Source organism: Phoenix dactylifera, chromosome 1 (genome assembly GCF_051530095.1).
Source record: "Phoenix dactylifera cultivar Ajwa chromosome 1, Ajwa_hap1_PhDact_Kaust_v1.1, whole genome shotgun sequence".
NCBI classification, from domain to species: Eukaryota; Viridiplantae; Streptophyta; class Magnoliopsida; order Arecales; family Arecaceae; genus Phoenix; species Phoenix dactylifera.
In genome coordinates this window covers 31,103,290-31,120,195 of record NC_143190.1, presented here as the reverse complement: position 1 = coordinate 31,120,195, position 16,906 = coordinate 31,103,290, and the positions used below count along the sequence as shown (strand labels likewise).

The 16,906-nt window shown below is 45.1% G+C and overlaps 1 pseudogene; it reads left to right on the top strand.

Annotated features, from left to right (window-relative positions):
- Positions 1-12,453: 12,453 nt before the first annotated feature.
- Positions 12,454-13,276, top strand: LOC148715148 (expansin-A2 pseudogene; annotated as a pseudogene).
- The last annotated feature ends 3,630 nt before the right edge of the window (positions 13,277-16,906 follow it).

Sequence of the window (16,906 nt, the reverse complement as noted above, 5' to 3'; positions counted from 1 at the left end):
CGTATTTCTCGTACTGTACGTGGACGACATTCTCCTGATAGGGAATGATATTCCCATGCTAACCTCGATCAAGGTCTGGTTGTCAAAAGAGTTCTCCATGAAAGACCTTGGGGAAGCATCCTATATTTTGGGAATAAAGGTATAGAGATAGATCTAAAAAGATGCTTGGCCTATCACAGAAGATGTACATAGAGGAAGTGCTGAAAAGGTTTAGCATGGAAAACTCTAAAAGGGGTCTCTTACCCCTAAGACATGGAATTCATCTCTCCAAGAAGATGTGCCCCAACACATCTGAAGAGATTCAACGCATGAGCAAGATCCCTTATGCATCGGCAATAGGGAGCCTCATGTATGCCATGCTATGTACACGATCTGATATAGCTCTTGCTGTGAGTGTCACAAGCAGATATCAGTCGAATCCAGGTGAAGAACACTGGACAGCTGTGAAGAATATTCTTAAGTACTTGAGAAGAACTAAAGATTTATTCTTAGTCTTTGGAGGATCATCAGAGTTAAAGGTAGAAGGGTACACAGATTCAGACTTCATGACTGATGTCGATGATAGGAAGTCAACATCTGGATATGTGTTCTTGTGCAATGGTGGTACGGTGAATTGGAAGAGTTCCAAACAACCGATCATTGCTGATTCTACTATGGAAGCTGAATACATCGCCGCCTCCGAAGCTGCTAAGGAAGGCTTCTGGTTCAAGAAATTCATTGCGGAATTGGATGTAATGTCATCAGATGCCATAACACTATACTGCGATAATAATGACGCCATAGCCCTTGCTAAGGAGCCAAGGTCTCATCAGAAGTCCAAGCATATAGAGCGGCGCTTCCATCTCATACGCGACTATGTTGAGAAGAAGTATGTCGAAGTGCAGAGAGTAGACTCCGCAGACAACGTGGCAGACCCGTTCACTAAATAGCTAAGTCAGCAAAAGACTGAAGTCCACCTTGAGAAGATGGGACTAAGATATATGACTGATTGGCTTTAGTGCAAGTGGGAGATTGTTAGATGTATGCCCTAGAAGCCAATTTTGGCTGACACATTATTAATTCTAGGACATAATTTGTACTTGACTTTATTATTATTGAATAAATGAAAGGCATCTTTTTCATTCATATTATTATTGTGTCTATGAATCGTCCAAGGAATTAATAAGATGATGATGCATATTCTCAAGAGTTGAGAATTTTGAGCTACGTATCATTAGTGATTAATTTCTGAACGCTCCTGATCGATGGATCATCACGAGGACGGTAATCGATCCGACGAGATCCGTGCACAGATTACTTTCCTTATGGATGGACGAGACTCGAGTCCACAGGGTGGCGACACTGAAGTAATAGTGCAGGTGCTTGTTAAGAACAAGGGTACTGAGCGTGACCAATACAAGAAGTCACTTGGATGTCTATCCACTCGTCAGTGACTTGCTTGATGTTGCAGTAGTGTGACTGGTCCTTTGACCTGCGGTGCTTCGGCTACTCACAGTGAGGTTATTGTAGTTTGACTGCACACATACATGGTCTCTAGCCATATAGGTCCATGCAGTGTAGATTGGCTGCAGTAAGTTCACTGTAGGAGTAGGGTATGCACCTATAAGGAATCTATCGACCTTGATAGATAAGGAGAGATCCTATGTGATTTATAAGACTGAGTTTGTAAGACCTCGGCCGGGGCAGTATGCGCAGTGGAGAAAGAGTTTTCAACTCTTGAACTTAAGTCGAATAAATCTTCACATATGACAGACGATGGGGTTTGACGAGTTGTCCATGACCTCCGTCCTGTAGGGATCCACGATAGTAGGACTGTATCACATGATAACTGCACCTAGAGGTTCATCATTCTATTCTACTGGGTAGCCACTATATGCTGCTAGGTGTCACTGGTGGATGGTGGGACTCACAGGGATTATCTCGATGATCGATAAACCCTAATGAGTAGAGTTGGAATCGTTCCAATCCATTGAAAGGAGTTTTCAATGATATTATGATAGAGATCATAATATATCTCACTACCAGTCAGAGTAGAACCTATGGGGTCACACACACTAGAAGTATTGACCGATCCGATGGTTGAAAAGTGATTATGAATCACGAGTAATCAATTCGATTGATAATAAGTTGAAGAAGGAACAATGGGAATTGATTAATTGGACTTAAAATACAAATCCTACTTAGAGTAGAATTTCTAGAGTCCTAATTGGATTAGGACTGGAAATTCTATTTAGAGTAGGACTGGGATTCCTACTTGGAGTAGGATTCCTACTATCCTAATTAGATTAGGATTTTGTATTCATTTTTGGATTCCTACTTAGAATAGGATTCCTAGAAATCCTAATTGGATTAGGACTTCGAATTCAAATAAGAGTCCTAATTAGATTAGGACTAAAATCAAATATGTCCTAATTTGGATTAGGGTTTCTTAAGTCACAATTAATTATTAATCTAATAAATCAATAAGACTCCTAATTGGATTAGGATTGAAGAGTTCAATTGAGTCAAAATTGATTTAAGTTCTAATTGAATTAGGACTTACCTAGATTGGATCCAAATTGGTTCACCCTTGGGCTAAGCCTAATTGGATTTGGGCTTGACCACATTAGGGCATTCCAAACCCTACTAAATGTGGATTAGGGTTTACCAAGAGGGAGGGGCGCAAGCCCCTCCCCTTTTTGCTTCCTTGGTGCAGCATGAAGAGAGGGGGCCGGCGCCCCCTCTTAGGAAACTAGTCTAGGGCTCCTAAGTTGTAGGAGCCCTAGATGCTTTATAAAGAGGTGAAAAGGGGGCTGACGCCCTAAGCATTGATCTCCTCTCCTCCCAGCCGTAGCCATCCTCTCCCCTCTCCTTGTTTCATCCGCAAGCAAGAAGAAAAGAAGAAGAAGCCTTGGTGGCCTCCTCCCCTTCCCTTCCTTCATCCAACGCAGGAAAAAGAAAGGCTGCAGTAAGGGCTTTGGTTCTTCTTCAAGATCCCTCCTTCTTCTTCCTCCTCTCAAGCACAATCAAGGGTTGATTGATAGAGAGGAAATCAGCCATCCAAAGTTGTCTCTGCAAGGAAGCTAGCACCCCGGGGAGACAAGGGAGCTTTGATCGGTCCTCTACTTCGTGTGGATACCTGTAGAGGCCGGACACTTGAACGGCTTCAAGCGAACCTTCATCATAAACCACGAACTTTAGTTTGCGGTGATCATCTACCCGCACAAGGTGAAGATCTGATCTTTCTAAAGTTATTAAAAGTTTTTAATTCTTACCTAACTACGAACGGTTATCAAACGATGTTCATGCGATGAACGTCGATCCCGCACATGCCCCTTCCGCTGCCATCTGATTTTGTTTTGAAATATCAGCGGCACTTAGGCTTCGTAGATTAAGGTAAGAATTAATTATCTAAAGGCTTATTAGATCTAAAAATTGAATGATCATGCATGCTGAAAATTTCTGCATGCAGATTTTTCAGGGTTGCTGAATTTTTGCATGCTGATTTTTATGTGATAAGATGATAATTTTAATTGCATTGTTAATGAGATTACAAAGTTTAGAATCATGATTAGCATGATCAGCAACCTATGTCATAACATAATCAATTAATTCTCAGATCTGAAAATTATAATTGTTGCATATGGTGATGATCATACGATTCAAACCCTTTTGGTATCGAATGTAATGACCTGCGATGTGATCTGTAATGTCATGTAATTTTTCAGATGCTTGCATGCATCTTATTTAATATTTTGAGAGGCCTGCATGCCTCCTAAAAGGGAGATGTAATTTATTTTTGTTTTTATTTTATATCTGGTTGTATTTCTGTGATGTGATGTACGTCAACGATCAAGTCAAAGATGATGCATGAGATGAGCAGGGGTCTAAGCGGTTGATGGCGATTGGATCAAGAGTTGGTCATGGATCGAATCAAGGAGGCTTGGAACCAATTCAAGAGTTGAAGACCAGTTGATCGATTGATGTGCATGTACTTGTAATACGACCTAACTAGAATCCATGATCATCACCTATTTAAAGTTTAGCTTTAATTATTGCTACGATTATAACTGCCTGCAATGTGCCGTTTGCATGTGATGTGAATGAGAGTCGGGTAGATAGGTTTACATGTGATGTAGCAAATCCAATTGAGACTTAAATTAAAACCTCCTCAATCAAGTCGAGAGTGAACCGACAAAAGCAAGTCATATTAGATTAATTGATCTAATTGGTGTCTAGGAAAGCATGAAAGATGGTTACTTAATTAGGACCTTACTCTCTGAGTAAGGAGAGCCTCCCACCTGCTTACCTGGCCAATTGTTCGATTACCTCTTATGAAGAGCTCAAGTTGCAAACACTAAGATCTGATTAACCAATATTAAGTCAATAGGTCTTCCACTGTAGTAGAGCTGCTAAGGTCTTTCTGATGTTGATTTGTCTCGGCTGGACACAGTGGACAAGTTGCATCGGGGGGCTGGACCTCTCTATAGACATGAGATGTTGTAGGATAAAGGTGGGGTTGGGCACCAATAACTATTAGGTGAGGACCCAATGACGACTTTATTCCTACGGTTATACGGTGGGTCTGACTTAACTAAGAAATGGCACCAATAACTGTTAGGTGAGGTTTTCATGGCTTAGAGACCAAGTTACACTGCAACATGCTTGAGAAGCGTTGTACAAGAGTTGTACATTCATCAATCTATGTGTCACCAATAACTGTTAGGTGAGGTGGCTTGTAAATCGGTGGGACCGCAGTACCCACTAGAAACCCTAGTCGTGTGGGATTTCCGTTTTCCTACCAGGGGAGTGTGAGGGATTCGAGAAAATAGTGGGAGTTACATTTGTTCTAAAAGACCTTAGAACAGATTAGGATTAAGTACAAAAGTCTAACTAGAATCCTTACTCTCTGCAGATCATAATGTCAGCCTCAAACCCTTTGACCCGTATTCTTGAGACCAACCGATTGACCGGTACCAATTACAGAGACTGGCTTAGGAGTCTCAAAATTATTCTGAGTTGCGAGAAAATAGGCTATGTGCTCGACAATGACATCCCCGCATTACCAGCACGTCCGACCACTGATCAGCGTACGACGCATGAGAAGTGGACAGACGATGACACTAGGGTCAAGTGCTATATCATGGCATCCATGTCCAATGAACTACAATGCCAGCATGAAAATATGAAGACTGCTAGGGACATACTGGCACACCTGCAAGAGTTGTATGGTGAGCAGAGTCGCACAGCTCGTTTTGAAGTGTCCAAGAGGCTCTTCAAAGCAAAGATGCGCGAGGGGCAGTCCGTCCATGATCACGGTCTGACTATGATCAAGGACCTAGAGGAGCTTGAGAAGCTCGGTATGAACATGCACAAGGAATTGCAAGTTGATCTGATCCTTCAATTCCTTCCTAATTCATTTGGTCAGTTTATAGTAAACTGCCATATGAATAAGATTAAATGCACTAAGACTGAACTAATAAATATATTGGTAACTGCTGAGGGAGCCTTGAAAGGTTCAAGGGGCGATGTCTTTGCTGCTGAGTTGACTTCTGGTTCCAAGAGAAAGTCTACTTGGAAGAAAAAGAAGCCTGCTAAGAAGCAGAAGAAAGACAAGAAGCCAAAGAAGGAAGTTCAAAAGAAAAGGGCCAATGACAAAGAAAAATGTTTTCACTGCAATGTCGACGGCCACTGGAAGAGGAATTGTCCTTCATACCTCGAGAGCCTGAAGAACAAGAAAGGTGACACACCTTCAAAAGGTATAGACTTGCTCATAATTGAAACTAATCTAACAGTTTCTTCTACTTCTAGTTGGGTTATAGATTCTGGTTCTAGTGCTCATCTATGCACTACCATGTAGGGTCTAAAGGAAAGTAGAAGGCTGGCGGAAGGTGCAGTAACCCTTCGGGTTGGCAACGGGGCAAAAGTTGCTGCTGTGGCTGTGGGCACCTACCATCTGCGACTACCGTCTGGTTTTAGTTTATTACTTAGAGACTGCTATTATGTACCTGTTGCTAGCAGAAATTTGATTTCAGTTTCATGTCTAGCACAAGAAGGTCATGTTTTTACATTTGACAAAGACTGCTGTTCTATTTATTTAAGAAATAAAATAGTCGCACGTGGTTTTATGATTGACAGTCTCTATCATTTGCATATGGATGTATCTATAAATGTGTCTGAGCAAGAAGTGAGTGCCAAAGGATCCAAAAGATCCAGAGATGAGATAAACCAAAAATATTTGTGGCACCTCAGGCTTGGCCATATTGGAGAGGACAGAATGAACAAAATGAATAAAGATGGGCTTCTCGGCTCATTGACTTCCGAGTCATATCCAGTTTGCAAATCCTGTCTTCAAGGAAAAATGGCTAGATTGCCCTTTGTAGGACATGGGGAGAGGACCACTGAAATACTTACCCTAGTACATACAGATGTATGTGGCCCATTCGATGTGTTAGCCAGGGGACGTTATTCGTACTTCATTACCTTTACCGATGATTATTCACCGTATGGGTATGTGTATCTTATGAGACACAAATCTGAATCTTTTGAAAAGTTCAAAGAATTCAAAAATGAAGTAGAAAAACAAACTAGAAAACCCCTTAAGGCTCTTCGATCAGATCGAGGAGGAGAATACCTTGGTGGAGAATTCTGAGACTATCTCAAGGACAATGGCATAGTCTCATAATGGACACCTCCTGGTACACCTCAACTCAACGGGGTGTCAGAGAGGAGGAATCGGACCCTATTGGATATGGTCAGGTCCATGATGAGCTTCACTGATCTACCGATGTTTCTTTGGAGAGATGCCTTACTTACTGCAGTATATCTACTTAATAGAGTTTCCTCTAAATCCGTTCCTACCACACCGTATGAGATATGGCATGGTAAGAAACCAAGTCTTGGTCATCTCAAGATTTGGGGATGTCCGGCCCACGTCAAGAGACTACAGGCAGACAAACTAGAGGCTAGGACCATAAGTGCTCGTTTTATAGGATATCCCAAAGAGTCATTAGGATACAATTTTTACGTCTCAGAGGATCACAATGTGTTTGTGAGCCGTCATGCCATCTTCCTGGAAAACCAGTTTATCCTTGATAGAGGCAGTGGGAGGAAAATTGAGCTTGAAGAGAAAGTCTCTGAAAAGCAACGAGTCATGGATCCTATCGAACCCATTAATACAGAGCCAGTACACGATGTCCCTCAACCACCTCGCAGATCAAGTAGGGTCTCCCATCCTCCCGATAGATACTTAGGTATACTAGAAGAGGATACCGAGGAAATGTTTCTAGTGGAAGATAGGGATCACATACAGGATCCCAAAATCTACAACGAGGCGATATCTGATGTCAATTCTGAGAAATGGTTAGAAGCTATGAAGTCAGAATTAGACTCCATGCATTCCAACCAAGTTTGGACCTTAGTAGATCCACCAGAAGGTATTGTACCTATTGGATGCAAATGGATCTACAAAAGGAAGATAGGTTCGGATGGAGAGGTAGAGACCTATAAGGCAAGGTTTGTGGCGAAAGGGTATAGTCAACGCGAAGGCATTGACTATCAGGAGACCTTTTCACCTGTAGCCATGCTGAAATCCATCCGAACATTGCTTGCCATTGCAGCATTTCATGATTATGAAATCTGGCAGATGGATGTGAAAACTGCTTTCCTAAATGGATATCTTGAAGAAGATATCTATATGGAACAACCTTTGGATTTCACTTTCTGTGATAGAGATCACAAGGTCTGCAAGCTGCAAAGGTCCATTTATGGACTAAAGCAAGCATCTCGGAGTTGGAATGCTCGTTTCGATGACGCAATCAAAATGTTTGATTTCATCAAAAATAAGGAGGAACCGTGTGTTTACAAAAAGGTTAGTGGGAGCGCTGTCGTATTTCTCGTACTGTACGTGGACGACATCCTCTTGATAGGAAATGATATTCCCATGCTAACCTCGATCAAGGTCTGGTTGTCAAAAGAGTTCTCTATGAAAGACCTTGGGGAAGCATCCTATATTTTGAGAATAAAGGTCTATAGAGATAGATCTAAAAGGATGCTTGGCCTATCACAGAAGATGTACATAGAGGAAGTGCTGAAAAGGTTTAGCATGGAAAACTCTAAAAGGGGTCTCTTACCCCTAAGACATGGAATTCATCTCTCCAAGAAGATGTGCCCCAACACATCTGAAGAGATTCAATGCATGAGCAAGATCCCTTATGCATCGGCAATAGGGAGCCTCATGTATGCCATGCTATGTACACGACCAGATATAGCTCTTGCTGTGAGTGTTACAAGCAGATATCAGTCGAATCCAGGTGAAGAACACTGGACAGCTGTGAAGAATATTCTTAAGTACTTGAGAAGAACTAAAGATTTATTCTTAGTCTTTGGAGGATCATCAGAGTTAAAGGTAGAAGGGTACACAGATTCAGACTTCATGACTGATGTCGATGATAGGAAGTCAACATCTGGATATGTGTTCTTGTGCAATGGTGGTACGGTGAATTGGAAGAGTTCCAAACAACCGATCATTGCTGATTCTACTATGGAAGCTGAATACATCGCCGCCTCCGAAGCTGCTAAGGAAGGCTTCTGGTTCAAGAAATTCATTGCGGAATTGGATGTAATGTCATCAGATGCCATAACACTATACTGCGATAATAATGGCGCCATAGCCCTTGCTAAGGAGCCAAGGTCTCATCAGAAGTCCAAGCATATAGAGCGGCGCTTCCATCTCATACGCGACTATGTTGAGAAGAAGTATGTCGAAGTGCAGAGAGTAGACTCCGCGGACAACGTGGCAGACCCGTTCACTAAACAGCTAAGTCAGCAAAAGACTGAAGTCCACCTTGAGAAGATGGGACTAAGATATATGACTGATTGGCTTTAGTGCAAGTGGGAGATTGTTAGATGTATGCCTTAGAAGCCAATTTTGGCTGACACATTATTAATTCTAGGACATAATTTGTACTTGACTTTATTATTATTGAATAAATGAAAGGCATCTTTTTCATTTATATTATTATTATGTCTATGAATCGTCCAAGGAATTAATAAGATGATGATGCATATTCTCAAGAGTTGAGAATTTTGAGCTACGTATCATTAGTGATTAATTTCTGAACGCTCCTGATCGATGGATCATCACGAGGACGGTAATCGATCCGATGAGATCCGTGCACAGATTACTTTCCTTATGGATGGACGAGACTCGAGTCCACAGTGTGGCGACACTGAAGTAATAGTGCAGGTGCTTGTTAAGAACAAGGGTACTGAGCGTGACCAATACAAGAAGTCACTTGGATGTCTATCCACTCGTCAGTGACTTGCTTGATGTTGCAGTAGTGTGACTGGTCCTTTGACCTGCGGTGCTTCAGCTACTCACAGTGAGGTTATTGTAATTTGACTGCTCACATACATGGTCTCAGCCATATAGGTCCATGCAGTGTAGATTGGCTGCAGTAAGTTCACTGTAGGAGTAGGGTATGCACCTATAAGAAATCTATCGACCTTGATAGATAAGGAGAGATCCTATGTGATTTATAAGACTGAGTTCGTAAGACCTCGGCCGGGGCAGTATGCACAGTGGAGAAAGAGTTTTCCACTCTTGAACTTAAGTCGAATAAATCTTCACATATGACAGACGATGGGGTTTGACGAGTTGTCCATGACCTCCGTCCTGTAGGGATCCACGATAGTAGGACTGTATCACATGATAACTGCACCTAGAGGTTCATCATTCTATTCTACTGGGTAGCCACTATATGCTGCTAGGTGTCACTGGTGGATGGTGGGACTCACAGGGATTATCTCGATGATCGATAAACCCTAATGAGTAGAGTTGGAATCGTTCCAATCCATTGAAAGGAGTTTTCAATGATATTATGATAGAGATCATAATATATCTCACTACCAGTCAGAGTAGAACCTATGGGGTCACACACACTAGAAGTATTGACCGATCCGATGGTTGAAAAGTGATTATGAATCACGAGTAATCAATTCGATTGATAATAAGTTGAAGAAGGAACAATGGGAATTGATTAATTGGACTTAAAACACAAATCCTACTTAGAGTAGAATTTCTAGAATCCTAATTGGATTAGGACTGGAAATCCTATTTGGAGTAGGACTGGGATTCCTACTTGGAGTAGGATTCCTACAATCCTAATTAGATTAGGATTTTGTATTCATTTTTGGATTCCTACTTAGAATAGGATTCCTAGAAATCCTAATTGGATTAGGACTTCGGATTCAAATAAGAGTCCTAATTAGATTAGGACTAAAATCAAATATGTCCTAATTTGGATTAGGGTTTCTTAAGTCACAATTAATTATTAATCTAATAAATCAATAAGACTCCTAATTGGATTAGGATTGAAGAGTTCAATTGAGTCAAAATTGATTTAAGTTCTAATTGAATTAGGACTTACCTAGATTGGATCCAAATTGGTTCACCCTTGGGCTAAGCCTAATTGGATTTGGGCTTGACCACATTAGGGCATTCCAAACCCTACTAAATGTGGATTAGGGTTTACCAAGAGGGAGGGGCGCAAGCCCCTCCCCTTTTTGCTTCCTTGGTGCGGCATGAAGAGAGGGGGCCGGCGCCCCCTCTTAGGAAACTAGTCTAGGGCTCCTAAGTTGTAGGAGCCCTGGATGCTTTATAAAGAGGTGAAAAGGGGGCTGACGCCCTAAGCATTGATCTCCTCTCCTCCCAGCCGTAGCCACCCTCTCCCCGCAAGCAAGAAGAAAAGAAGAAGAAGCCTTGGCGGCCTCCTCCCCTTCCCTTCCTTCATCCAACGCAGGAAAAAGAAAGGCTGCAGTAAGGGCTTTGGTTCTTCTTCAAGATCCCTCCTTCTTCTTCCTCCTCTCAAGCACAATCAAGGGTTGATTGATAGAGAGGAAATCAGCCATCCAAAGTTGTCTCTGCAAGGAAGCTAGCACCCCGGGGAGACAAGGAAGCTTTGATCGGTCCTCTACTTCGTGTGGATACCCGTAGAGGCCGGGCACTTGAACGGCTTCAAGCGAACCTTCATCCTAAACCACGAACTTCAGTTTGCGGTGATCATCTACCCGCACAAGGTGAAGATCTGATCTTTCTAAAGTTATTAAAAGTTTTTAATCCTTATCTAACTACGAACGGTTATCAAATGATGTTCATGCGATGAACGTCGATCCCGCACATGCCCCTTCCGTTGCCATCTGATTTTATTTTGAAATATCAGCAGCATGGGCGGGTTCTAACATGCCCTCCCCGCTGATCCGCGCTGCCTGCGCACGACTCACCGCACCGTCACCGAAGTCGAGCTCCGCCTCCTCTTTCGAGTCGCCGTCGCTGCTGCCACTCCACCGTTTTTGCGTCGCCTCCGCTGGGCTCCGCCTCCACCGAGCCTCATCCGCTGATGCCGCTGTGTCCGCCTTCACTGCGACCCGCCGACATCGCCCGTGAACGACACCGAAACCCACGCCATCCTCGCCACTGCCTCCCCGATCACCACCACAGCACCTCCCCGACTTCGGCCGCCATCCCCACCCTCGCCTCCCTCATCTTCTCTCCCACTTTGCCCTTTTTCCCTTGTCCTCCATCCTTCCTACCCGAACCAAGGGCCAGCGGCTCCAACGCCACTGACTCACCCCAACCGCTCTTGCTCCCGCATGCCGCAAGCCCATCTTCCATCATTTGACCCGTGCACCAGTTCCTTTGAGCACGACCCAAGCCCAAGTGGCCGGAGGTCCGGCTTTGCCCTGGCCCGCGTGCACGCTTCTTTAAGCGCGGACCAAGGACACTTGGCCGTAGGTCCTGTTTCAGGTCTGATCCAGAGTCTCCTTCAGCTCATTTCAGAAGCCCAGGAGCCTTTGTGCTGCAGATCCAGGCCCATCGCTCCAGCTAGCTCCGCCTAGCACCAACTTCGTGTTTGAGACTCTACAACGGACGCTTCCGGTTTACTGCATCCGCCACAGGTAACAGGTTCTTCTTTCTTTTGGGCTTGCTTATCTAATTATGTTCTAATTCTCTTGTATGACATTCCTATTTTGCAAACTTACTTTTCTGTCAAACTGCAAAACCTAAAACATCTACTACCACACTCATCCTACCCACCATTTAATTCTAGATATTAAATTAGCAAACCTTAGCGACAGGATAATTCTCAACATCCGTCGATCATATTACTTTAGGATTAGAACGACTGTAATACGTGCTTGCAACCTAACTTCTTATAGTGACTAATTTCCTACTTTAATTCTGAAATAACCAAAGTACAAATTAGTAACATTTAATTTTAAGTTATTTTTGTGAAAATTTGCTGATTTCCGAATTCATAGTAGGTTGCATTAGTGGGTTGTCCTTCATTACATTTGATAAGTTAGGGTTCATTAGTAGCATTGCATGTCATATCATCAACTAGTCTAGTCCCTGTATGCCAACCCATAGTGGTAGAGTACCTCCTCACTGACTCTAAGACCCCTTTAACCACTATGGACCCCAGAGTTCTGCAAGATCTTGTGGAACAAATATCTGCATTACGAGCTGATCATGACGAATTCGAACGAGAGATCCGTGCTCTAGTGCAACATCCTAGGACTCCTGAACCGTCAACCCCAATCGCGGCTTATCCCGAGTTTGCCTTTGAAATCATCTCTGATTCCTTCCGTTCCACTCAAACCGAAGGAGCGTGCGGATATGGTGATCTCATCAAGCAAGGGTACGGCCTCGAGACGGCAGCTCTAAGCACAGCCCTCTTCAACAATGGTCTCATGTGTGGAGCGTGCTATGAAATCCAGTGCTACAACGACCCACAGTGGTGTGTCCCGGGCGGCATTACCATCACGGCCACCAACTTCTGCCCCCCGGATCCCTCGAAGCCCAGCGACAACGGTGGTTGGTGCAACGCACCCCGCAAGCACTTCGATCTCTCCATGCCGATGTTCGTCAAGCTGGTGAAGGACTACCATGTAGGGATCATCCTGGTGCAGTACCGGAGGGTGCCGTGCGTCAAGAAAGGAGGGATGAGGTTTGAGATGAAGGGCAACCCCAACGCGATCCTTGTGTTGGTCTTCAACGTCGCGGGTGCTGGAGACGTGACCGCGGTGTCGGTCAAGGGCTCGAACACGGGCTGGATACCGATGACGAGGAATTGGGGTGAGAATTGGCAGACTGATCAGAAGTTGGTAGGTCAGAGTTTGTCATTCCAGGTGACTGCAAGTGATGGGAGGAAGGTGGAGTCTGATAATGTTGTTCCTGCGAACTGGAATTTTGGGCAAAACTTTGAAGGGAATCAGTTCTAATGGGGATGGTGATGGGAACATCGGAGCTGATTATGTCCCCGCTTAGTCCACCATTTTATTTTTCATATTTGTTTTATGTCATTTCTGGGCTTGTTTGCATTTTAGGGCTTATTTGTGTTATTCGTGAGCTTATTAGGATTTATTTTTTGTATAAGGGATTTATGCAAATTGTGTATTTGGGCCCTATATATAAGGAACTATTTTCATGATTAAGGTTTTAATGAAGCGAATTGAAATTTCTCCTCTACGTTTTTCTCTCTTCTTTCTTTTCCCTCTCCTTCTTCTCTTCTCCTCCTCTCCTCCTCTATTCTTCCTGCGTCTCTATAACCTCTTCTTCCTTCTTCCTCTCTTGTTCTTCCTTCTTCTCCTCTTTTCCCGCACTTGTGCTTCATCAACTTGGTATCAGAGCCGCCGGCTTTGCCCCCGCTGCTAAAGCCACAAGCTAAGTTATCTGCCCATGCCCGGGATCTAGTTCTCTTTCTCTCTTGGTTCATGCCAGAAGGGGAAGATCCCCTCTCTTGGACCTCACCAGAAACAAAAAAAAAGAACAGCCCCTTCATGGTTGGCCCTTCCCTGTCGTTGTGCCCACACCCATCGCCGTCTCCCCTCACGACGCCGCCGTGCCGCTGGTTCGCCGCCGGAGATCATCGCGCCCCACAGAAACCCACCGTGCCACGAGTTCCACGGTTCTACCACTGTCGGTCCTGCGATCGATTGTCGGAAGAAGTCGCTGCCCGCCGGAAACCCATGCTCGACTACCCTGGCACCACCGTCTACGGAGCCACAACTGGGCCTCTACCTCCATCCTGTAACCACCGCCGTGAAGACCGCGGCATTACACCGAGTCCGTTAGCGGTTGAAGACGGACTTCATTAACGGGTAAGATCCAAACCCGTTAACCCGCTAGCCCGGTTCCGCTGAGAGAGAGAGAGAGAGAGAGAGAGAGAGCCGCACGTGATCTGCGCGTGCTTCCCTTGCATGTGCGTCACACGTGCTTGCCACAAAATCCTTGCACGTGAGTCACACGTGTTTGCAAAAAAAAAAAAGAAAAGAAAAAGAGAAAAAAAAGGGGGAAAAAAAACCTACCTCTATTCATCTTCTTTCGCAGCCGTTTCGCCACATGCCTCCGCTGTCGCTTTCCCGCCACCGCCTACGCTGTCGCCACCTCGCCATCTCCACTGCCATGCGCTGTCGCTGCCCCGTGCCCTCCCCGCTGATCCGCGCCGCCTGTGCACGACTCACCGCATCGTCACCGAAAACGAGCTCCGCCTCCTCTTTCGAGTCGCCGCCGCTGCTGCCGCTCCACCGTTTTTGCGCCACCTCCACCGGGCTCCGCCTCCACCAAGCCTCGTCCGCCGACGCCACTGTGTGCGCCTTCACTGCGAGCCACCGACATCTCCCATGAACGACACCGAAACCCACGCCATCCTCGCCACCGCCACCACAGCACCTCCCCGACTTCGGCCGCCATCCCCACCGTCACCTCCCTCATCTTCTCTCCCACTTTGCCCTTTTTCCCTTGTCCTCCATCCTTCCTACCCGAACCAAGGGCCAGCGGCTCCAACGCCACTGACTCACCCCAACCGCTCTTGCTCCCGCATGCCGCAAGCCCATCTTCCATCATTTGACCCGTGCACCAGTTACTTTGAGCACGACCCAAGCCCAAGTGGCCGAAGGTCCGGCTTTGCCCAGGCCCGCGTGCATGCTTCTTTAAGCGCGGACCAAGGCCACTTGGTCGTAGGTCCTGTTTCAGGTCTGATCCAGAGTCTCCTTCAGCTCATTTCAGAAGCCCAGGAGCCTTTGTGCTGCAGATCCAGGCCCATCACTCCAGCTAGCTCCGCCTAGCGCCAACTTCGTGTTTGAGACTCTACAACAGACACTTCCGGTTTACTGCATCCGCCACAGGTAATAGGTTCTTCTTTCTTTCGGGCTTGTTTATCTAATTATGTTCTAATTCTCTTGCATGACATTCCTATTTTGCAAACTTACTTTCCTGTCAAACTGCAAAACCTAAAACATCTACTACCACACTCATCCTACCCACCATTTAATTCTAGATATTAAATTAGCACACTTTAGCGACAGGATAATTCTCAACATCCGTCGATCATATTACTTTAGAATTAGAATGACTGTAATACGTGCTTACAACCTAACTTCTTATAGTTACTAATTCCTACTTTAATTCTGAAATAACCAAAGTACAAATTAGTAACATTTAATTTTAAGTTATTTTTGTGAAAATTTGCTGATTTTCGAATTCATAGTACGTTGCATTAGTGGGTTGTCCTTCATTACATTTGATAAGTTAGGGTTCATTAGTAGCATTGTGATGCAGATCAAGGAATTGCTGAAAATTCCCCTATTGCTGAAGTTCTGCTGGCCTGGGAACAGGGTGGGTATGGACGAGACGAAACCAAGGAAGACGATGCGGATGGAGTGCGATCCTTGGATTCCAACAATTCCCACTTGATCTCCTGATCCTAGAGATCAATCCCACGGTCTACAAGATCCTGAATGTTAGTTTAATTGAGTCCTACTTTGTTTGAAACTTCTGAACTTGAGTCTGTTAAAGTCTGAATTTTGTTCTGAAATCTGGCTTGATTTTAGTTTGATTAGGAGTCTGTTTTAATTCGAATTTGGTTAGGAATTGAGTCCTTATTGTTAGGGTTTAGAGGGAGATCGTGGCCCTATAAAAAGGATTGGTGTAAAGGGTCGCCGCCTCTCTTTTCCTTTTGGCTTGTTTTTTATATGGTGAATAAAGAAACTTGAAGCTCTGTTTTCCTGAGCCCAAACTCCTCTATTTTCTATTGCTGTGAATTGCAGCGGGCTGCAGGAGATTGAATCCCACGCTTCCCCGCATCATTTGGTATCAGAGCAGGCTTCTCCTGCTTTGATGGCGGATGACAGCACTGCGAGCGTTCACCCCGGCAACGGTGATCACGGGGTGCCGGCCCTTTGGGCAGCGATCCGAGGCCTTGAAGGTGCTGTGCGCGACATCCAGCATGCACTTCAAGAGTTGAGGATCGGAAATCATGGAGATCTCAATCGGGATCGGGTGCCGGCCGACGAGGCCTTCCCTCGTGGACCACCAGCACCGGCGCGAGATCTTCCCCACCGGCATAGGCAGCAGCCCCTCATGGACTCGTCCGAAGAGGAGGAAGAAGGACCCGCCTTCTTCGAGTTCGATGGTCTATGCCCGAGAAGAAACCCCGAGCAGGCTGATTTCAGGCGTGCAGGGGACGAACGACGACGTCGATCGCCTGATGGAAGAGGGGTCTACGACGACGTTGGCGGGTGGCGTCCGCAACGGAACCAGGAACCAGCGGGTTTTCGGCGTGAAAGAGGAGACCATGGCTCCTCTGATTTTAGACTAAAAGTGGATCTTCCAACCTTCAGCGGCACCCTCCACATCGAGGGATTTCTGGATTGGCTGGCCGAGGTGGAGAAATTCTTCGATTACATGGAGATCCCAGATCAGAAAAAAGTGAAGCTGGTTGCCTACAAGTTGAAGGGTGGAGCCTCCACGTGGTGGGAGCAACTACAGTACAACCGTCTGCGGCAGGGAAAGATGCAGATCTCTACCTGGCGCAAGATGAAGCAGCACCTGCGAAGTCGTTTTCTCCCGCCTGACTACGAGCAG